Source organism: Zea mays, chromosome 3 (genome assembly GCF_902167145.1).
Source record: "Zea mays cultivar B73 chromosome 3, Zm-B73-REFERENCE-NAM-5.0, whole genome shotgun sequence".
Taxonomy (NCBI): Eukaryota; Viridiplantae; Streptophyta; class Magnoliopsida; order Poales; family Poaceae; genus Zea; species Zea mays.
This window is the reverse complement of record NC_050098.1, coordinates 26,640,634-26,664,706: the sequence shown is the minus strand read 5'-3', so window position 1 is coordinate 26,664,706 and position 24,073 is coordinate 26,640,634. Positions and strand designations below refer to the sequence as shown.

The window sequence follows — 24,073 nt, the reverse complement described above, 5'->3', positions numbered from 1 at the left end:
GTACCTTTTTCCCAGCATATATTTCCATACAAGCTAGTACCTTTTCTTCTCGTACAAATTTTAAACCCTAGTAGACTAATTTTCTTTCTCCAACATATATTTCCCATGAACTGCTATGATAAGAAATCAGTTTCTCCATTCTTTTGCGCACTAGCATTACATTTTTTTTGTTGCGTTTAACGGCGAGCCATGCATGACACAATCATGATTATGACAAATTACGGCAGCCTCGAAACAAGTAATTTTGTGATTTCGAGATGAGAAAGAGGGAAGAGGCAGTGCTGAGGTTTAAAAATGCATTGGAAGCCGTCTGAACTTTGTTTACATTCCATTAGTTTCCGATGCACGTCTCCTGACGGCCCGGTATATGTGTACTTTTGTGTTACTCAAAGTAGGAGACAGAATCAAATGGAGTTAACGTACATAGCACAAACACGCATTATATATGTTATGTTGATGCATGTACTTTACAGTATCTATCTTCTTGCATCGAGGGCATCTTCTGCTCCTCCATAGAAACTTCCTTCTACCGATGCCAGCAGCCTGCAGATGGCCACTTGATGTAATGCGGCATTAGTAGTTTTAAAATGTGGATCGAGATGAGCCATCCAAGATGACTCCTGCAGAAAATAAACAAGGGCCTCATACTCGAACACCAAAGCATGGCAAGTTGCGTGGTACAGAGAGGGGAGTATTTGATTGATTGATTGATGTGATCATCTGCTTTTAGTTGTTTTTGAGCTGGAACTGATATCTCTGTTCCCATGCATGGTTGTTTCTCAAGATCTCATCTCGCCCAATCAAAAGAACAAGGGATCATATTTAATTCCATGAGGTGAGGTGCCATATATAGTAATAATCCAGATCTCTCCCGTCACTCCAATTATTATCAAAAATATTATTATCATCGCACAATCAGCTTTTACTCTATCAAATAATCAAGAGAAACAAAATTAACAGGCCATGAGATTATTATTTTTAGATAATAATGAATATCCCCGGAAGATGTACATAGCCAGCCGTGAGAAGGACGTGGTTGTACACAAGAATGAAGGGAAACACTGCATATGCATCATCGGAGGGTCAGGTGGGGATCAGATTGTTGGAGACATTTACTGGGACATTCTTTATCGTACCACTGCAGCACGAGTAACTGAGACTGAATGAGAGTGACGCTCTGCTCCTCCAGCATCATGGAGCTCTCCTACTTTGTGCCGTCCTTGAGCTGGCAACGGAGTGATGGCGAGCTGAACGGCCTTGCATGGGTTTTGTTGCCATGCCGTTTGGACTCGAGTTGCCGTGCAAGCCTTTGGTCAGAAGCTTCACATACGTAGCAGTGAGAGTTAAATGTGTACTGCTGCCCTGGATATTATTTATGAAGCAACCAACCACTGTCCAGTTCATATCGCATGATGAGTGCTTACTTCATATTCTGCGTTAAGAAAACCCTTCTTTATTTTGATTAATATAAAACAAATTATAAAATTTGTCGTCCTGGAGATTAACATATATAGTTTAAACTGAATTCTAAGAACCATTACTACGTGCACTGCTAATAAGGGAATATACATTATTTTTTCATGCTTCATAAACTATTGAAACGAATATTTGCCGCAATGGTTGCAGTGGCTGGCGCACAATAACACTAGTGTTATGCTTACTTTTAATTTTGACAGTGGCTTATGGTTATTCAGTCATCTTTCCTAATAATATCATGTTTCCTATTGACATACAAGAAATTTGTATGTTACTTTACATTACCTTTCATGACAGTGGCTTTATAACAAAATTTGAGATTATTTTAAATTCTCTTATATAATGTAGAAAGTTTAGAGATTTTTTTTAATCTTTGTTTCTAACAACAAAGGTGGGCAGTTTAGTTACAATTGTAGATGTTACTCACAATTACAAAGGTGAGTAACTTTTACGAAGTAGACTAGATTGAATGGGTAACTTTTACGAAACAGGTTGAATCTATTTGTGATGATGATAAGAGCCTACCAAATTAAAGGAGTATTTGTGAGTATTATTGTAAGAATTTTTAAAATTTATTTCTATCTGAAAATTAATCGTTGAGTCCTTTTAGCACCTCTAATTTATAATAAAAAAATCTATATATGGACCTTTTTGGTATCGTGTAAACTGATAGCAGAGGTTATATGTTAGTCAAAATTCAGGGTTCGTCAAGCAATTTAAAAAGAGTTCTTGACACTAAATAAACATCAGTTTTTATTTTTTAAAAAAGGAGTGTTCAATTGGTGCTAATATAATTGCCCGCATAATCCGATGCTGCTGCTCCAGGACGCAGCAGCACCCTGCTGTGATTTTGTCCAGCTGGATCCAGTGAGAGTAAAACAAACGAAGAGACTAGAAGAAAAAGAATATGCTGGGCCCTATTTGCGGTTCTGCATGCATAAGGAAATGCTCGTCCTTGCTGTAAAAAAAATGAATCTTCAGAAAGAAATTCCCTCGGTTTCTTCGTTGTCTCTTTGCTTGAATGCTAGCTCAGTTCGTGGACCAGCTCAATTTATAGTCGGAGCAATAATGGTTTCTCCTGGAAATAAAAAAAGTTAAGGCACATTAATGTTTTCCTGTTTATTTTGGACCTTTTTCCTGGCATCTGAGCGTGGGTCCGTCCGGTTCCTGGGGTCCTCAGCCATATTGATGGACCTGATTGACTGAGCATTGTCGATTTGTGCTCAATCTTTTGAAAAAGGGACCGTTGTTCTTCAACACCACTTTTAAGTTTTAGCTCAATTTATATATTCACATTGCTCACTGTTGTTTAGATTAGATCTTTAGGTATGAAATAGTATACACTCTCCATGCTAAAATAAGTGTACATCTCGTATATATATCAAAGAAGACAACCAATCTCAAACTTAACTAAATTTATAAAAAATAATATTAATATTTGTATCTTTAAAAATGTTAATTATAAAAAAATAACGTGATTAACCCAGCAGTATCTATTAGATACCTTAAACGTTAGTGATTTTTTGCATATCAGTACTCCAAATTAAGATTTGCTGAATCCTTGAAGTATGAGATGCTCGTTTATTTTGGGATGAAGGGCACTCTAGCTCTATGTGCTCAATGCAATTACATTTCATTTGATAACACATTATTCTTATGATCTCTGGACACATATAGGATTTTTATTGTGAAAATGCCACTCCATCTCTACGGGGAGGAGAGAGAGAAGAAAGCTTGTCTCTAATAGTGATGGGCTCAGATAACAACTTAATGAGAGAGGAATAGAAAATAAAATGTGCAATAATAAATTATGGATAAATAGAAGATAACTACCGTATAGTTTAGCTCTTTTAGCTTGACTAAGAGAATCTCTAAGTGCTCCCTAGAAAATGACTCCTCAAAATCAGTTTTAAGAGGCATCTAAAAAATTAGTGGTGGTAAATTTTAATTATTTCTTCAACAGATACCTTAAAACGGTAGATTGTTCCTGGGAAGCCCAAAAAACCCCTCATTTGTAGCTACACTTAATGTGAGAGGAATAGAAAATAAAATGTGGAATAATAAATTATGTATAAATAGAAGATAACTACCGTATAGTTTAGCTCTTTTAACTTTCCTAATATAACCAAACGCTTAGCTCTATTAGAGCAACTCCAATAGTTCTCTAAATAACTCTCTAAATCTTTAATTTAAGAAGTGAATAGAATAATGTTTGTCTAATGGTTCTCTAAATAGACTTACTAAATTTAGTTAGTTGCTGTAACACCCAAAACTGTAAGCTATATTAAAGGAGAGAAATCTCTTATGTGTTTTGCCATTGTTCAATTAAACATGTGAACACCACATTGAAAAGCCAGTAATTAACTAATAATAGCTAAAATAATTTGTGCATCATGTTGGTTTTGTTTGTATGTGCATTTAGTAAACAAATATTAATCACATTAAGGAAATAAATTAATGTCCCAAATTGGGGGATTTAATACCTATTTTGAATATTTAAGAATGAGAAAAATAATCAAGAAAAGAAAGAAGAATAATACTATACGGTGCAGAAAAAAAAATTAAATAATGGAGTCATCCCATACTAGAGTATTCAACTGCCATATTTGACCTAAGTCCAAATTCTCCACAAGGGTTTGAATTAAATTGGAATTCAAATGGAATTCGAAAAGAGAGAAAAGGAAAATGGAAAATAAAAAGAAAAACAGAAAGAAAATATAAAAGCGCGCGCGGCCCAGGTACTGGTTTCGGCCCAACTCGGTCCAATTCGCGCCAGCCCAAGTCCCACCACGGGCACCCACTTACGTGCGGGGCCCACTTGTCGGTTCTCTGTAGTAACTGCGTGCTCGCTGACGTTTGGCCCCCACCGTTTTGACCACGCGTTTCCCAGTCACCGACGGATGGGCTCTGGCATCACTGCCACTGGCGTGTGGACCCAACGCCTCAGCTCGTCTTCGTCAACCCATGGAGTTCAGAACAGTAGCCGCTGAGATCCGATTTCTGCGCCGTTTGCGTGATCGGCGCGATGGTGGCTGTTGTGGGATTTAAAAGGGCCAGGACCCCCTTTCACCTCCGTGATCCTCTAAACCAATGCGTGCACGCGGCCGGGGCCAGTTCCTCAAGCTTCCTCCCCAACAACTCCTCCGCTTCCTGCGCGTGAATACTGCTGGTGCCGCAACAAACTACTCCGTGGTCAGCGCGAGGAATCCGGCCATGGGCCGAACGACGTGAATTCTCTCCCCGCCCGGCTATAAGCCCCAACCTCCTCCTTTATCGCCTGGGTAATAGAAACCCTTCTCTGTTCGCCATCTCGAATCGTCACCTCCTCCCAACTTTACCTTGAGCTATCCTCGTCGCGACGGAGTGGGCGGAGCTTGGCGTGTATCTGCCTGACTGGTAGAATCGCGGCGGTGCTTGTCATTCGGGGAGAGCAGGAGGTCGCCGCCACCAAGTCTGGCCATCTTCCACGTCGCGCTCTGCCGTTGTTGGTCACCAGTATGATTTTCGGGGGCGAATAGAAGAAGTCGCGACTTCGGCGCTGCCGCAGGGCCACACATCGGCGTGGTCTGGGTTCCCTGCGCGTTCACCATCGGTAAGAATCCCCTCTCCGAGCCGCCATGATTATAAACATCACGTTGAGTCCTGCGGTTTTGGAATCGAGTGTTGGATCCGTCGCATCACGACCACCAGGGTTGCTCGTCGTCGGGTGTGCGTATCGCCGCCCAGGTGTATGGGTCGCCCTGGTAATGGCTTGCGAAGAGAGAGAGAGTATTGGGCGTGGGGTAGAAGATAACCAGGGACCATCCGATTGGTAACGTACGGCTGCGATTAGAACATGGATTTACCCCCTTCGGATGTTTAAATCACGATCGTTCATTGCCGATCCAACGCATCTCGTAGCGTATCCTTTCGGGTTATAACTGAGTCCATCGGATCTGGATCGTGCGGCCGAGATATAGAGATACCCCTTCGCCGTGCCCATTTGCTAAAGAGCCCCTGAAAAATAAAAGAAATAACCCGCAGTCCTTGTTCTACTGTTACCTGGGTCTGGTGAATCTTCTGGGTTAGCCCCTGCACTTTCTAGGATTTGGCGCGCAGTCCAGACTGATTATAAAACAGAGAAAATCATTTAGAAATTGATTTTTAGTACAAAAATAATTCGAGAAACTTGTATAAATCATATTTAATTCATTTTAACTCCTTTTTGACCCATTCCAGTTCCTATAATTTTATAATATTATTGTTTATCTTTTAGTACCACTGTTTTGACATGAAAGTCACATTAAAATTTATATCCTATTTAACCTTGTACAAAACACATGGAATCCTTAGAAATTCATAACTCAAAATCTATAACTCCGATTTGATTCAGTAGTTGTATGTTTCATTTCTTTCTCTAATAAGTATTATATCATTTGATCAAGATCAAGCCAGTTTATGTTTGGGCAGGTTATAATGTTTTTGCCTTTTTATCTATTGTAGAGACACTTTCTACACGAAGCAAGCTTTCTATTGGTGTTGTGTGTCCATACACTGCTCAAGTTAGAGCAATACAGGAAAAAGTTGGGAAGGCCTGCAGGAGGAATGATTATTTCTCAGTGAAAGTAAAATCTGTGGATGGTTTCCAAGGCGCGGAGGAAGATATAATTATCATATCAATAGTCAGGAGTAATGGAGCTGGTACAGTTGGGTTTCTATCAAACTTACAGAGGACTAACGTGGCTCTAACAAGGGCCAAGTAAGTTCTGCACCGAGCATTTAAATTTCACTTCAATTACTTCATAATCTTTTATCTGGTGCATGATAATAAAAACTATTTAATTTTTAACAATTTGTTGTAGGCATTGCTTATGGATTGTGGGGAATGGAACCACTCTGTTCAACAGCAATTCCGTTTGGCAAAAGATTGTCAAGGACACAAGGGATAGAGGTTGTTTTTTAATGCCACTGATGAGAAGGAGTTGCTGAATGCAATTTTCAAGCCTGCTGTTGAGTATCCTCACGCGGACAATTTAGCTGGCGAGGAGACAAGGCAACGATTGGGACAATTTAGCTGGCGAGGAGACAAGCCTGCTGTTGAGTTTCTGAATTTCTGATCACTGGCCATGTGTAACCTTATCTGGCCTGCATCGCAAAGATTTCAATGTATTGTACCATTTATTTGTTGTACACTTGGCACTGAATCATACCAATAATTTACTTTCTTTTTGTTTTAGGGGAAACATTATCGAGAACTAGGTCGCATAGAAGACGAGAAGGCCAGCAGGAATATATTTGAAGCCAGGTAATAGTTGTCATTCAAATACTTTTGGTAATTTGGTTCTGATTTCTGAGATCTAATCTTCTGTTTGCAGAAATAAGCATATAACGAACACAGTAACCATCGACTTGCATGGCCAACATGTCCAACATGCTATGAACCTTCTCAAAATTCACATGATGATTTGTATTTGCATTCCATATGAGTACCACACAAGATTCGGTGTTGTAGTCTCTGCCAGTGCTTTAATTCACGCCACTTAGTTGTCTATGTTTTATCTCATGCTTTATTGTGCCTTTTTTGTGTGTTTTATGCCTTTGTTCCTTAAACAGCTGTCTTACTGAGGGTAATTACCAGTTGTGGTTCAGAAGGTACAGGGAAGGGAAAAATAAAGCGCTCGGTAAGAAAGTACCTATTTGAGTAGTAATTCTGGTTATTCTCAAAATGTGGCTTTCACAGGAGTTGCACTATTATTTGCAATTTGTATGCTGCGATTGTATGTTTCAGTGTAGTTGGATTTTGCTGTGAAGGCCTGAACAATGTTCTTGTTGTTGAACTTTTGAAATGTAAATGGTGGCAGGTTATAGAGCTTGCGGAGAAGGAACATATTGAGTGGCGCGAAGAGAACTCTGGAACTGTAGCCCTTCGACTTGGTGGGCCAAGAGAGTATCGGTTCCTTGAGCATGAAAGCGATTCTGACCAAGTGGGGAACTTTAACATAGATTAACTTTTGATCTAATCTATGTATTCTCGTATTGATGTGTTATAGTTATGGATGCTGCCTAGGTTGCGATGTAGGTTGTAGTTCTGACACAGAAGCTCGGTATTGTAGTTGGGTAAATTATGGTGTGATGTTGACCCCAGGCTGCTAACTGTGCAAGCACAGAAGCTCTGACTGTACAACCGTAGCCCTTCTGTGAACAATGCAACACAGGAACCGTAATCGTGAGTTGAAGAATATCATACTATGGCCGATTGTCACGGGAACCAATTTTGGCCTGTACCAACTGGAACTTACGATTTGTATGAAAATATATTTAACACTTATTCCACAAATATTACTTATCATGTTCGACTGAATACTTTTGAAATGTACTAATATTATAATGTGTTATAAAGTATCATTAGACTAAACATATACTATAATATGTAAGAGCATCTCCAACAGGAGTCCTAAACGAGATTCTATTTTAAAATATAGAACTTAAACATCAAAAACATGATCAGGGATCCTATTTTATAAAAAATCATCTAACGATTATAGTGTTCATTATTTTGGGTTCTAAATATAGTATAGTACCTTACTAGATGAGTGTCCGTGCGTTGCAACGGAGACATATAATATATAAGTTACCGTGATATTATATATCCTCGTTGCAACGCATGGGCACTCACCTATATGTACATAAGTTATTATATGGTTCCGTCGCAACGCACGGGCACCCACCTAGTAAGTAGTAGAGATAATGGAAACAAAGAGTTACAGCTTTTGCATCAAATGCGTACAACCATTACATATCAATTATTGACTCAATGAACAGGTGTTTAAATAATGAAGCAAACTTGATGGAACCAAATAATGTGACTATGGATAACACTAGCCACACTCGAATCTTGCATTTGATCGTCATCCATGATTCACAAGACTTCCATCGCTACCACTTCCAAGGCTTGACACACATTGAGAATTTGTTGATGCGTTTCCTTCTTCTATAGGAATCTTCAGAACCTAAACCAGTGAGTACCTCTGAAAATGACCTACACAATTGATGGTATTGGTTTATGATTAAAAGCCACCTCATTTTGAGTATGCGAAATAGACCAAAATAAAGCTGATATTTCAGTAAGTAGTAATTTTTTGTATCCTAGATCACTATTACTTGTCCAAGACCCGATAATATGATTAATGTTAACGGGCATTTCTATTTTTAGAGCAAAGTAAATTATTCTCCAAATATTTTTGGCAATATAGCAAACAAAAAAGAGGTGTTGTATACTCTCGTTTCGATTGCAAAAGCAACAAGTCAAGCTACCTTCCATCGTCTTCTGGCTAAAATATCTTTTGTGAGGATCGCTCCCCGACCTAAATTCCACAAAAAAACTTTTTTTCAAGGGGAGCTTAAGTTTCCAAATCATCTTATTTCGATTGTTGCTAGGATTGTACATCAACAAATGGTACATAGATTGGACTGAAAAATTCCATTCTTATGCCTGTCCCAAACAAATTTGTCTCTAAATGGGTTCAAACTAACCGAATTTAGCAAATATAGAAAGTTTTGCCACTCCACTAATTTAATTTAGCTTTTCGTAACTATTCTACGAAAAGCTAAATTAAGGTTCATATCTGAAAAAACTTGTGCAACCAAGGCCGACTTATTACGCACTATATTAAAGAGGTACAGAATTTCTCACTAAGAGATCGGCTGGTTAATCATTTATTCTTCCAAAATCTGGTAGCTTGCCCTTCCCTCACTTGGAAGTGACCCCGTCTAAGAAATTGATCTTTAATATTCATTAGACCTGACCAAAAGTGGGAGTCACCTGGTCTTTTGGATATTTGAGTACGAGATTTATCTCCTAGGTATTTATTTTTGAGTAATTGTTGGCACATCCCATTCTCATTAAGTAATTTGTATAACCATTTGCTGAGTAAGCAAATATTTTTAACATCCAGATTAGAGACACTTAAGCTTCCTAGCACTTTGGGTTGACAAACAACATTCCACCTAGCCACCCTATACTTCATTTTACTGCTTCCCCCTACCAAAAAAATATGGACCGAATGGTATCTAGTTTCTTCAAGACGCCCACTTGTAACTCGAAGAAAGACATCATGATGATAGGTAGACTACTTAACACAGAATTAAGTAAGACCAACCGTCCACCTAAAGATAAAAATTTGGCCTTTCATGTACTAAGCCTCTTTCCAAACCGATCAATAACACCTTGCTAGTCACTATTTCTCAACCTTCGATGAATCATAGGAATTCCAAGATATTTGAAAGACAATGTTCCAATTCCACAACTAAATAGATGTGAATATTGCAATTCATATTCTTTAGCCAACCCATAGCAAAATAACTCACTTTTATGGAATTTATTTTAAGCCCAGACATTTGTTCAAAGACAATAAAAAGTAGCTTGATGTTCCGAGCATGTTCAAGATTGTGGTCTAAGAAAACCACCGTATCATCAGCATATTGAAGGATAGACAAACCCCCTGGAACCAAGTGCGGAACAATTCCTTGGAATTGATTTTCCTCTTTCGCTCTTGCGAATAGAATTGCTAGCATGTCAGCAACAATATTGAATAAAATTAGTGATAAAGGGTCCCCTTGACGAAGGTCCTTAAAAGTGCAAAAGAAAGGACCAACTCCATCATTCACATTAACACCAACATGACCTCCGGAAGCTATTTTTTGGATCCAAGCGCACCAAGATGGAGAGAAACCCTTCATACGCATTGCTTGCTGGAGAAAACTTCATTTCACTTTATCGTAAGCCTTCTCGAAGTCTAATTTAATGATAACTCCATCTAACTTTTTCCTCTGTAACTCATGAATGGATTCATGAAGGATAATAACCCCTTCTAGGATATTATGACCAGGCATAAAAGCTGTCTGCGAGGGACTGACAATTATGTATGCTACTAGACCTATTCTATTTGTGAGAACTTTAGTAATGATTTTGAACGAAACATTAAGTAAGCAAAAAGGTCTGTAGTCATGGATTTTATTTGCGTTGTCTTTCTATGGAATTAAAGTAATTATTCCAAAATTCAAGCTATGAACCGGTAGGGAATTTTTATGAAAGTCCTCAAACAACGCAAACAGATCAAACTTAATAACTTCCCAAAACACTTGATAAAACTTAGCTGGAAAACCTTTTAGTCAAGGAGTTTTATTATGTTCCATATTAAATACTGCCTTTTTAACTTCTTCTATAGTAAAATTAGCAGTTAGTGTTGGGGACTTGTTCTCAAATGCTATGAGTTAAGAACAAGGCAACACAGAAAATGTTAAACGTTAAGGTCCTTCGTCCTTCGAAGCATTATTTCTCTTTGGATATAATGATTTTCGGACGAAGGTTATGAAGGACATACCTTCATCAGCACAACGTATAAAAATGGAGAAGGAATCATACGAAGTATAAGAGACGACATAAACAATCATATTTTATTATTATTAAATCATTTCTATTTTATTATTATGTAAAAATAGAAATGATATCAAATTACAAGTGTACCTTCGGCTTGAAGGAAGATAAAAGTATAAGCGTGATGCAAAAGCAAATGTCAAGTCAGCGTGAACAGTACTGGAGCATTGTTCATCTATTTATAGGCACGGGACGCAGCCCATGTAAAATTACACCCATGCCCTTTACATTTGCTAATTACTCTATAGTAATCCATCGGGGTCTAAATAGCCTTTTCCCCTTTAAGTCGGTTTCCTTTTCTGTTATCATACCGAAGCTCCCCTGCGCATAGCTTTGACTCTGCACCATCCTTCGTAATCCTTGTACTTCTTCACACTGTGGTTTTGATTCAAGTCTGAAGGTACCTGTTCATATACTATACTCCAGAAACACTGTTAAATCATGTTTTTGAGGACCTTCGGAAGCCGAAAGCCCCCAACAGTAGCCCCTCGCAATATTAATTTGTTAGAATGATAAATTCAGATTACGAAATGGACGAAGGCCCTAAGCCGAAGGTCCGAAAAAACACCTTCCCTTTGCTAGAATAGCAACAATCAATGACAAGCGGGGCCCTCCTGTTTTCAACGTACTAGGCGTATAAGTAAGAGCACACCACGAGCTCATTTGACATGCTTTTTGCCATCTGCTCTGCTTGCTCAATTTTTAGCTCTTGCCTACAAACGCTTGTTTGGCTTTTTAGATTCTTTTAGCTTCAGCCTTAAGTCATATTTTCAGCATTTTCGAAGAGATGTCTCAGGATAAGAAAGCTGTTGCTGAAATGTAGCTGAGCCATTCTAAGGAGAAGAATCTTGGCTTTCTTGAATCAATAGCGAAAACAAATATAGAGAAGATTACTAGAGAGATTTTAGAAGGCCTATCTGAAGATACCGGTGATAGTGACAATTATGATGTGGAAAGTGGTGGCGAAGACTCTGAAGATCGACCCTGGCGACCAAGCCATTCAGTTTTTGGAAAGTCAAGTATTAAACAGAGTCATCTTGATAATATGAGAGGAAGATATTTTCGTGATATGTCTGTTGTGAGGGCAGATAATGGAGACAGGACTGTTCCTACTCCCGAAGAGAATGAAGTTGTGATCTTCCGAAGCTTTTTTAAAGCTGGGCTTCAGTTCCCCTTAAGAAGATTTGTGGTTGAAGTTTTAAAGATATATCAGGTCTACCTTCATCAAATTACTCCCGAAGCAATTATAAGGATGGGAATCTTCGTCTGGGCCGTGAGGACCAGGGCTTGGAGCCAAATGCAAAAAGTTTCTGCAGTATGCACGAACTGCTATATGAGACGAAACCCTGGGGGAAGGAGCAGCATCATAACAATTTTGGCTGCTATAGCTTCGTTACCCGCTCTGGCTCAAGCTCCCCAGTGCCGACTTTTCGGAAGAGATGGCCCGAAGACTGGATGAAAGAATGGTTCTATGTGAAAAATGATTTAAAGGCACGAGAAGACATTAAAGAAATAATAATGCGCCCTATCTGGCAGCGCTTCGGCCTTCGGAAGCCGAAGGTAGAGATTGATGAGGCAGCCGAGAGGATGCCGAAGAGCCTTCGGCACAGTCTGCTCTTTCATCGGGACAAGGGATTTAATCCAAGAGCACATAGCCTTAAGAGTGTGGTCACTTGTAGAGAAATGGGAAATGCCAAAGGAGACTATCACCAAGTCTGACGAAGGTGGATTGGTTAGGCTGAAATACACATTCAGATATGAAGGTAAGTTTGTTGAGCCAGATGATGACTGGTTAAAATGTATCGAAGCTACAAGCGATGAGTTGGTTGGGCCGTACTCCAGAGCAGAAGATAACGCATTATCTGCGGCCTTCGGGAACCGAAAAAAGAAGAGATTAAACAGAGTCTTTGATGCTATTGGGTTCATGTACCCTGATTACCGCTACCCGCCACGGGGGCAAAAGAGAAAGGGTGCCACTTCCGAGAAGGATGCTGCTTCAGCTGCTCCAAGCGAGCCCGCGCCGAAGAGGAAAAAGGTGAAGGTTCTTACACACCGGACGCGATATATTGAACCGGCCGAAGTGCCCGAATTTGGCGGTGATACCTCTTCGGCTACTGAAGCCAAAGAACCTGCGCTTACACAGAGGATTGAAGAGCCGGCTGCAACACCGAAGGCACCCTTGGTCAAATTAGCTGAGCCGAAGGCCGATAAAATTGAAGAGATAGTGGTCGAAAAATCAAAGAAATTAGGGGTTACAAGCCCTTTGGCAGAAGTGACAGTGCCGAAGGCACAAAAAGGTCTTACAACGACCCCTAAGAGAAAAAGAATGATTAATGTGCTAGATGTGCTCAAAACAATAAAGACAAGCTCTACTCCAAAGAAAACCACCGAAGCTCCAAAGGCGCAGTCTGAGACAAGACTAACCGAAGCCGAAGCTGCAAAGAGCAAGGTCGAGACCGAAGCTGGGCCTTCAGAGCCCGCCAAGGAGAAATCCTTGGAAATCGAAGAGGAAACGGAAAAAGAAGCTGCAGAACCTGTCAATCCTTCTCCCGAAGCATCTTCCGAAGTACCTGATTATATTGTACGACATGCTTCGGGAAAAAGGTTATCTGAAAAAGAAAAGCGAGAAGCTCAATATTATGCCCAGAAATTAAAATATCCAAAGGGGGCATTGATATTCAACGGCAGCAGAGAAGAAGATTTCTTGTATTGTCTCCCAGACAGTAAGGAGATTTCTGTCTGCCGGGAGATGGGCAAGAGCTTCAGATTCCCTACACTAGAAGATGGGCTTTCGGTGCTATCGAAAGATGAACTGGCGGACAGCTTAGCATATAATAGCTTAAAGGTAAGAGAATGAATTTTTTGCATTTTAAAACAAAAATTTGTTTTATTTGTTTATACTTAATACCACATTTCTTTTGCAGGGCCTTATTCTTAGCAACGTCCTCAGGGCGCAAAAAAGTGCTGAAGACAAAGGATGCACTGTAGCTTTGCACAACCTTCGTTCCGAAGTAATTGAACTAAGGAACGAAGGTCTTGAAAAAGATAAAATATTACACTCATTGGTGAATAAAATAAAAGAAGATGAAGCTACTTTCAAAGCCCAAACTGAAGCCCAAAAGTGTGAAATTGAGGATCTTCGGAAACAGCTGGCTGAAGCAAAATTAAAATGTGCTATCGCCAAAGCTGACCGAGACGCCAGCAACTACTGGAAAAATTACTGGGAAAAAACAGTTGTAGAGCTTCGGTCTTCAAAAGAAAGCTGTTATGAAAAATCCATAGAATGTGTGGGAAAAATAAAGACTAGCTTCGCCAAAGTTGGCGCATACTCCAGCGAGGATAACTTCGTAAGAGGCGATCCTGAGGGCCCAACTGAATGGATCAGCAGCGAAGCCGATGCCTTCGAGGAAATTTTAAATGGCCGTGGAGACGTCTGCGCCTTCTCTGGCGCGAGGGGAGTTGTGGCCATTTTGGAGAAGATAGGTTGCGAACATGTAAAATCTTTGGCGCAAAACAATGCTGCCTTATCTATTGAAGATACAAAAGACCCCTCGGCCGAAGCAAGCTTAGTTGGTGGAAAGTTTTTCACCGATATCTGGGAAAATGGCGGCCGAGGGATGGCCCACGAAATTATAAAGAAAAGTGAAAAAGATACCCACGATGCTAGAGAAGCAGCAAAGGCAGCTGAAAAGACTGCAGAACTTGAAAGGCGGATAGGTATTGCCTAATTGTTTTTGACTTTATGTTTTATTTTTGTGACTTTGGACTTATTCATGTTTTATATCGCAGCCGAACTATCTCCTCCCCCGGAGCCCTTCGAGTCACAGGCCGACCCCGAAGCAAAAAAGGAAGATGAAATTACTAAGATGGCTGAAGCTATTATGGACGAAGCTGTTACTCGACTACTAAACGAAGCTGCAGAAGCAGTTTTAAAAGAAGAATAGCTATTATTGTAGAAACATTTGGAATGTAATATTTGCTAAACAAAGTGTGTAACATCTTGTAGTTTTGAATGTAATATATAAGTTGTTTGTAACTCAATTCTTTACGATGCATGAAACTTTATGTACATACCGTTTTTGAGCCTTCGGCGAAAAACACCTTCCCTTCTTTTCATGCTTCGTGAAGAACATCCATATTCCATAAAAACATTATGCTTCGTAAGCAATAGACCTCCTTTGATATTAGAGTTGATGAAGCTGTACTTCTTCAAAACTTGTTTTGTGCCTTGGCACAACTTCTTCGAAACAATTTCCGAAGATTATCATTGTATCCCCTTCTTGTGCTATTGATGCAATATGATGCATGATGTCATGTTATGCGAATGATGTGATGATGTTACGCTATGCAAAATGATATTTGTGCCGAAAATACACACACATTCCCATAGTAGAACACACAATCTCTTTGCCGTTTATTTTTCGGCTTCACCGCTTATTTTTCGGTGTATCGGCGTTGACTTTTCGCTGTAAGCCTCCCTTAGGAGCTTCTTCGCCTTTTACTTCGGCGGTATCAGCGTTGACTTTTCGCTGTAAGCCTCCCTTAGGAGCTTCTTCGCCTTTTACTTCGGCGGTATCAACGTTTATTTTTCGCTGTAAGCTCTGCATTCCCTTTGGAACGACTTTTGAGCAGAAAACTTACGCTGCGTTCCCTTAAGAACGACTTTTGTTGCTTCGGCAAAAACTTACACTGCGTTCCTTAGAACGACTTTTTGTTGCTTCGGCAAAACTTACACTGCGTTCCTTAGAACATCTTTTTGTTGCTTCGGCAAAACTTTTGGAACTTCGTCAGTCTATGAAGAAGGTATATTATATCATGATAACAACAAAGCTATTATAAGAAATTGAAAACAACAAAAGAACTAGGCTTTCAATGATTGTTCCTTATTGAAAAAGAAAATGATAACGAATATAAAAACTGTTCCAGGGGTAGGATATCTCTTAGTAGATGTGCTTCGATTCTGGCACAATACTGTTGACTGTGCGAGCTTCGGACTCCTCCCTGAAGTCTCGCTGCTGGTGAGTATGCTGGCTCCCTTCTGGCTGTTGGCCTCGAGAGTATGCGGGTTGCATTGGTGGTGGAGGTGGAGGTTGTTGCCAAGATGCCTGTGGTTGGCTTGCCGAAGCAACAGAAGCTGTAGGATGATTACCCACATACTCCGGTATGTATGGTAAGTGATACGAAGCAGTGTGCATAACCTGCTTCGGCTGGTTCTGCTGGGCTGCAGCTTCTGCTATCTCCTTCTGTTTCTGAATGGTGACATGGCACATCCTTGTAGTATGGCCCTTGTCCTCACCGCAGAATAGGCAATAAATCTTCCTGGGCTGATCCCCAAACCTTCCTCCGAAGCCCCTAGCGCCTCAGCCCCTTGGAGCTGGCGGCCGAAGGTAGCTTTGTTGCTGCCCCGAAGCCTGCGAGGAACACTGTGGCCTCTGTTGCTAGCTTCCTGTGTCGTCATTCTGGGTGGAATGGATTGATCTGACATGCCTTGGATGAATCCTCCCTCCGAAGCCCCTGGTCATCTCGGAGAATCTGTAAGCTTCCTCCCTTCTTTGACGAAAGTCATTATCATCGCGGATGTATTCATCCATCTTCTGAAGCAACTTCTCCAGGGTCTGAGGGGGCTTCCTGGCGAAGTATTGGGCCGCAGGTCCTGGCCGAAGCCCCTTGATCATGGCCTCAATGACAATTTCATTGGGCACTGTTGGCGCTTGTGCCCTCAGACGCAAGAACCTTCGGACATACGCCTGAAGGTATTCTTCGTGATCTTGCGTGCACTGGAACAAAGCTTGAGCAGTAACCGGCTTCGTCTGAAACCCTTAGAAACTGGTGATCAGCATGTCCTTCAGCTTCTGCCATGACATGATTGTTCCTAGCCGAAGAGAGGAGTACCAGGTTTGTGCAACATTCTTGACTGCCATGACGAAAGATTTCACCATGACTGCAGTATTGCCTCCATATGAAGATATGGTAGCTTCGTAGCTCATCAGAAACTGCTTCGGATCTGAGTGTCCGTCATACATAGGGAGCTAGGGTGGCTTGTAAGACGGGGGCCAAGGTGTAGCCTGCAGTTCTACTGACAGAGGAGAAGCATCATCAAAAGCAAAATTTCCTTGATGGAAATCTTCATACCATTCATCCTCGTTGTAGAAGCCTTCTCGGTGAAGCTCCCTAAGTTGGGGCCTTCGCTCTTGCTCATCTTGAGCAAGATGGCGTACTTCTTCAGTAGCTTCGTCGATCTGCCTCTGAAGATCGGCTAGCCGAGCCATCTTCTCCTTCTTCTTTTGTACTTGTTGATGAAGCATCTCCATGTTCCTGATTTCTTGGTCCAACTGATCCTCCTGGGGTGTTGGACTAGTGGCCTTCCTATTCTGGCTTCGGGCCTCTCGAAGAGAAAGGGTCTCCTGGTTCGGGTCCAGCGGCTGCAGAGCAGCAGCCCCTGTCGCTGAAGCTTTCTTCGGCGGCATGACGAAGGTCAATGCTTGCCGAAGGTGGTCGAAGAGAGTTCACCGGAGGTGGGCGCCAATGTTGGGGACTTGTTCTCAATTGCTATGAGTTAAGAACAAGGCAACACAGAAAATGTTAAATGTTAATGTCCTTCGTCCTTTGAAGCATTATTTCCCTTTGGATATAATGATTTTCGGACGAAGGTTATGAAGAACATACCTTCATCAGCACAACGTATAAAAATGGAGAAGGAATCATACGAAGTATAAGAGACGACATAAATAATCATATTTTATTATTATTAAATCATTTCTATTTTATTATTATGAAAAAATAGAAATGATATCAAATTACAAGTGTACCTTCGGCTTAAAGGAAGATAAAAGTATAAGCGTGATGCAAAAGCAAATGTCAAGTCAGCGTGAACAGTACGGGAGCATTGTTCATCTATTTATAGGCACGGGATGCAACCCATGTAAAATTACACCCATGCCCTTTACATTTGCTAATAACTCTATAGTAATCCATCGGGGTCAAAATAGCCTTTTCCCCTTTAAGTCGGTTTCCTTTTCTGTTATCATGCCGAAGCTCCCCTACGCATAGCTTCGGCTCTGCACCATCCTTCGTACTCCTTGTACTTCTTCACACTGTGGTTTTGATTCAAGTCCGAAGGTACCTGTTCATATACTATACTCTAGAAACACTGTTAAATCATGTTTTTGAGGACCTTCGGATGCCGAAAGCCCCCAACAGTTAGTATTTCATTCTCAAAGCTCGAAACTTGGGGAATATCATGAGTATTAGATTCCTCAAGTTCGATCAATGTTGTGTCTAGTTTACCAAAGAGGTTTTTGTAATAACTCATAATATGTTGTTTAAGCTCTTCCTCGTCTGATATTCAAGAACCAGCATCATCCTCCAATGAATAAATTTGTTGTCTCCGGTGCTTGCATTAGCCACTAGATGAAAATATTTTGTATTGTCATCCCCCTCGAGGAGATGTTTGACCTTTGCCATCTAGAAGAGTCGAACTTCTTCCTCTCTCTCATAATACTGGTTGGCCTTTCATTAGCAAAAGCTTTAGTGTTCAACTCGTTAGGCGATAAGCAAGTAATTTCCGCCTTTTTATCGAGTTTATCAATCAACTCAGAAAGTTGATTCTTCTCCCTTTTTATTAACTCTGCTGAATTCTTTGCCCACCCCCTTAGATATTGTCGTAAAGCTCTAACCTTGTTCTGCCATACTTGTATGGCAATTTCTCTTCTATTTTCTTGTTGCCAAATAGAGCTAACCATATCATGAAAGCCCTCTCTAATAAACTAGCTGTCGGCGTTTCGAGACCGGGGGGTCCCTGGGCCGACGAGTAAACTGTCGCCGCGTGCCCCAGCCCAGATGGGTCGGCGCGAGACGGAGCGTGAAGGGGGGAAAAGGCAGCCGGAGAGAGAGAGGTCGAAATCCCGCGGCCTTCGTGTTTGTCCCGCGCCCAGGTCGGGTGCGCTTGCAGTAGGGGGTTACAAGCGTCCACGCGGGAGGGAGCGAGCGGCCTCACGCGAGCGCCTGTCCCGTTCTCTTCCCCGCGCGGCCAAACCCTCTGTAAGAGGGCCCTGGTCCTTCCTTTTATAGGCGTAAGGAGAGGATCCAGGTGTACAATAGGGGGTGTAGCAGAGTGCTAACGTGTCTAGCGGAGGAGAGCTAGCGCCCTAAGTACATGCCATCGTGGCAGCCGGAGAGGTTTTGGCACCCGGTTCGTGTGGTGTCGTGGCCGTCGGAGGAGCGCTGGAGCCTGGCGGAAGGACAGCTGTCGGGGCTGTCGAGTCCTTGCTGACGTCCTCTTGCTTCCGTAAGGGGGCTGAGAGCCGCCGTCGTCTTAGAGCGTGCGGGGCGCCATCATTACTTGTCTGGCGGAGCGAGCCAGATGGGACGCCGGTCTTGTTCCCCGTAGCCTGAGTCAGGTTGGGGAAGGGTAATGATGGCGCCTCCTGTTGACATGGTCGGTCCGTGCCCTAGGTTGGGCGATGTGGAGGCTCCTCCGAGGTCGAGGTCGAGTCTGTCTTCCGAGGCCAAGGTCGAGTCCGAGCCCCTGGGTCAAGCGAGGCGGAGATCGTCGGCTGAGGCCAGGGCTGAGTCCGAGCCCTAGGGTCGGGCGAACTGGAGTTCGTCGTCTTCATGGGCTGAGCCCGAGTCCGAGCCCTGGGTCGGGCGCAGCGGAGTTCGCCGTCTTCCGAGGCTGAGCCCGAGTCCGAGCCCTGGGTCGGGCGAAGCAGAGTTCGCCGTCTTCCGGGGCTGAGCCCGAGTCCGAGCCCTGGGTCAGGCGGAGCGGAGTTCGCTGTCTTCCGGGGCTGAGCCCGAGTCCAGGCCCTGGGTCGGGCGGAGCGGAGTTCGCCGTCTTCCGGGGCTGAGCCCGAGTCCGAGCCCTCGGTCGGGCGGAGCGGAGTTCGCCGTCTTCCAGGGCTGAGCCCGAGTCCGAGCCCTGGGTCAGGCGGAGCGGAGTTCGCCGTCTTCCGGGGCTGAGCCCGAGTCCGGGCCCTGGGTCGGTCGGAGCGGAGTTCGCCGTCTTCCGGGGCTGAGCCCAAGTCCGAGCCCTGGGTCGGGCGAAGCGGAGTTTCCTATGGTGCCTGAGGCCGGGCCTGGCTGCCTGTCAGCCTCACTCTGTCGAGCGGCACAGCAGTCGGAGCGGCGCAGGCGGCGCTGTCCTTCTGTCAGGCCGGTCAGTGGAGCGGCGAAGTGACTGCGGTCACTTCGGCTGTGTCGACTGGAGGACGTGCGTCAGGATAAAGGTGTCAGGCCACCTTTGCATTAAATGCCCCTGCGATTTGGTCGGTTGGCGTGGCGATTTGGCCAGGGTTGCTTCTTAGCGAAGACTGGGCCTCGGGCGAGCCGGAAGTATGTTCGTCGCTGGAGGGGGGCCTCGGGCGAGACGTAGAGCCTCCGGGGTCGGCTGCCCTTGCCCGAGGCTGGGCTCGGGCGAGGCGTGATCGAGTCCCTCGAATGGACCGATCCCTGACTTAGTCGCACCCATCAGGCCTTTGCAGCTTTGTGCTGATGGGGGTTACCAGCTGAGATTTAGGAGCTTTGAGGGTACCCTAATTATGGTCCCCGACAGTAGCCCTCGAGCCTCGAAGGGAGTGTTAACACTCGCTTGGAGGCTTTTGTCGCACTTTTTTGCAAGGGGACCAGCCTTTCTCGGTTGCGTTTTGTTCCGGTGGGTGCGCGCAAGCGCACCCGCCGGGTGTAGCCCCCGAGGCCTCGGAGGAGTGGTTTGAATCCTCCGAGATCTTAATGGCTCGCGCAATGCTTCGGCTGGTCTGGTCGTTCCCTCATGCGAGCTGGCCGTAGCCCGGGTGCACGGTCGGGTCCCAAGTTCTCGGGCTGGTATATTGACGCTGTCAACGGTTTGGCCGAAGCCGGGTTTGCGAGAGCAGCCCTCGAGCCTCTGCACAGGGCGAGAGGACGGTCAAGGACAGACTCAACTTTTTTACATACGCCCCTGCGTCGCCTTTCCGCAAGGAGGGGGGGGGGAAAGCGCCATGTTGCCCTCGGAGGGCGCCGAACATGGTGTCTCCGGTGAGCTGCTGGCGGGTAATCCGAGTGGACGCCCGTGCCCCATTTGTTAGGGGTCGGCTAGAGGCCCGGAGGCGCGCTCAAAAGTACCTGCGGGTGATCTGCCGGACCCGGTCCCCTTTCGACAGGGTCTGAGGGCTCGATGCCTCCCTCTGATGGGATTCCGTTACAAGATCGTTCCCGCTGGTCTCGGAAATGTCCTAGGGTACCTCGGGAGCATAGCCCGAGCCTTAGTTATGTATCGAACGTACCCAGGGTCATCCCTCGCTCTGTGTCTGAGGCGGCTGTGAACCTTTCAAGGGCCAGCCTACGAACCCCTGATCAGTAGTGGGCGCGGAGCCCGAGTAGCCTGAGGCGGCCGTTGAACCCATCCGAGGGGCCGGCCTTCAAACCTCTGACCAGTAGTGGGTGCGGGGCCCACGCGCTCTGAGGCGGCTGTTAAACCCCTCCGAGGGGCCAGCCTTGGAACCTCTGATCAGTAGGGAGGCTCGGAGCCTGTTTCCTTCACGAAGAAGGGTCCTTTTCAGGGTATCCCCCTTTCCCGGTCCCTGTTGTAAGAGAGAGAAAGAGGAAAAGGAAAAGGATGCGAAATCGAATGACGTGGCGTACCTTTTTTGACGCGGTCCTTATGGCGAAGGCGAAGCGTCGCTTGCTTCTCCTGCCGAAGGCGCCGCCTGTCCCGCCGTGGAGTTAATGCGACGGGGCGAGTGGTTCGCGAGGCGGCCGTTGCGCGTGCGCGAGCCGTTCGAGGAACGAAACGCGGGCGCGCCGTCTTCACGCCGTGAGAGAGGGTTCTCTCGCTGCCCCTGGACGGGACGTGAGCTTGGCTGACGACGTGACCGCTGCTCCTGCCCGCCTGCCACCGCCATTACTGCCGGCCCATTTTTGGCCGTATTGACCGTCGTGCCTGGCTGGCACTGCTGGGTCGCACGCAGGGTTGCCTCGAGTCGCGGTACTGGTTCCGCAGTCGAGGAGGCGTGGCAGTGGTGCGAGTGGTGGTGCAGTTGCTTGCACGTAGCGACCGGCGCGCCGGTTGCGTGACGCGTGGGCCCCCATGCTGGGTGCATTGGAAGTCGGAGGGGCGCGCCCACTTGGTGTGGTTGCATGCCGCCTGCATGGCTGCCCGCCCTTTCGCCCACTGGTCTGGGCGAAAGTGGAGGAATGCTCGTAACCGCTGGGCGGTTGCATGCACCACGCGCGGCGGTTTGGCTTCTTCTGCTCTGGGCCAGCTTGCATGACGCGTGGGACCCAGCCCCCGCGCCGTAGGGGGAGGACCTTGGAGCATGTTGGAGAAGACTCAGCCCACGACGGCTGGGGACGCAAGTAGGGAGAGTCGCCTTTAAAAGGAGGGTGACCCCCCTTGAAAGGCGACCATGTCTTCGCGCTCCCTTATGCACCGTGTCTTTCCACCTTCCGAGCCCCCGGATGGGGGACACCCGCAATCTTTCCGCCTTGTCGTTGGAGGAACGCGACTTCGTGGAAGTTGGTACCTTTCAGCCATCGTTCGGCTTCAAGGATTTTCATCATGCAGCCCGGCTGCACCCCTCCGCCGGCGGTCACCCAAGACGGTGACCTCCAGTTCGATGGCGGGGGAAAGCAAACCGGGCTGCGGCCTCTGCCCCTCCCTCAGCCTCAAGGATTTTCATCATCAGTGCTGGGGAGGGGAGTGTGCCGAGTTGGGGTCGGCCCCTGCGCGGGCGGCGGCCCGCTCCTTCCCTCAATGATGGGGGGGAAAGGTGTTCGCCGTTCGTGGCGCTGGCAGCTGCCGCGTGCCTGGCTCTCTGACCCGAGTGGCTTCGGAGCCGCTCCCGGCGCCGCCTTCTGCCACGACAGCTAGAAGAGGTTCTCCCGCCGACGAGATAGCCGGGGCCGCCATCGGACCGACCTCCAACTCTACGGCCTTCTGCCCGTCCTTGCCTCACGAGTGAGGGCACGGGCGAGGGCCTCATGGCAGTAGCATCCGCCCTGAGGTCGTCGCTGCTGCTGTTCGGCCCCCCGGAGCAGAAGTCGTCGTCGTCGCCACTGCTGGAGCGGGCGACGGCGAGCCGTTCGTTGGTCTTCTGTTGCTCCACAGGCCCCCCAATCGTGTGGGGTTGTTCGTACCTGCGGAGGTGGAACCGGAGTTCCGTTTGTAATGGCACCTTGAATGCCGGTCTTTTGTTCATTGTGGTTGTCGGGGCCTGAACATGTATGTATTTGTGGCGCGGAGCCGTGTTTTTTCCTTGTTTTCGAGCACTAAGACTCGCTTGTTGGTTATCTGAACCGCTTCACCAAGAGTGAGTCGCCCCGTGCAAAGGTGACGAGTGAGGTATCCGTATCCTGGAGGCGTAGGAGTCCCTCGGCTCGGTCGGCCTTGCTGTCCGAGGCTTCTCTTGCTCAGTTAAAGGAACCCCTCGGCCGCTCTTCGACGAGCCGAAGCCAGGGGTAGCGGTGTCAGCACGGATAGAGGCAGAGTTGGCTCGAAAAGAAGACTTGGTCGGCCAGAGCCTGGCCGGGTCGTCCACTAGCGGGATCGACGCCGGAATTGAGTTGCCGAGGCCTCGGGCCGGGCTGATGTCTTCGGGGGATAGCTGGCCGAGGCCTCGGGGTGACCGGCCGAGCCGCCTGCTCGAGCCGGATTCTTGGAGAAGACCCTGGCGGCGATGGCCCAGGCGTGATGATGATGTCATCCTTTAGAGTGGAGATCCTCGGACCGCGTCGCCGTCCGAGGCTAGGTCGGACCTCGCCGAAGGTGTAGTCGACACCGAGGGTGCTGCTGCTCCCTTCAACTGTCAAGATCCGAGCCTGCAGGATCGGATTATCTTGTAGTGTGTGTTTTCTGCGGCCGCCGAGGCCCAAACACACCATCGTCGTGTTGTAAAGCTGTGTTTCTTTTCCTCTTGTTTCGAGTATCTGGACCTTTTCGTCGGTAACAGAATTGTTTGTGCGAGCGAGAGTTGCTTTTCACGGGAGGCGATGAGTGAGGTATCCGTATCCCGGAGGTGTAGGAATCCCTCGGCTCGGTCAGCCTTGCCGCTTACGCGCGCTCTTGCCCGTCCATGGGGTTCTGTCACCGACGCAGTCGAGAAGGCCCGAAGAATCGCTTCGGCAGAAGAGCTTTCGAGCGTGAAGACTTGTTCGGTCCGCAGAATCACTTATCCGAACGCGAGTTACTTATCGCAGAAGGTGATGAGT

General features: G+C 45.7%; 2 long non-coding RNA genes across 2 annotated transcripts; both read left to right on the top strand.

The window, feature by feature from the left end:
* Nucleotides 1–6,100: 6,100 nt before the first annotated feature.
* Nucleotides 6,101–6,365, top strand: LOC103649877 (uncharacterized). Its single transcript, XR_563775.3, has 2 exons — nt 6,101–6,214; nt 6,318–6,365. It is a non-coding gene; the product is annotated as an uncharacterized lncRNA (long non-coding RNA).
* A 697-nt stretch (nt 6,366–7,062) lies between these two features.
* LOC103649876 (uncharacterized) lies at nt 7,063–7,783 on the top strand. Its single transcript, XR_563774.2, has 2 exons — nt 7,063–7,136; nt 7,317–7,783. It is a non-coding gene; the product is annotated as an uncharacterized lncRNA (long non-coding RNA).
* Nucleotides 7,784–24,073: the final 16,290 nt, after the last annotated feature.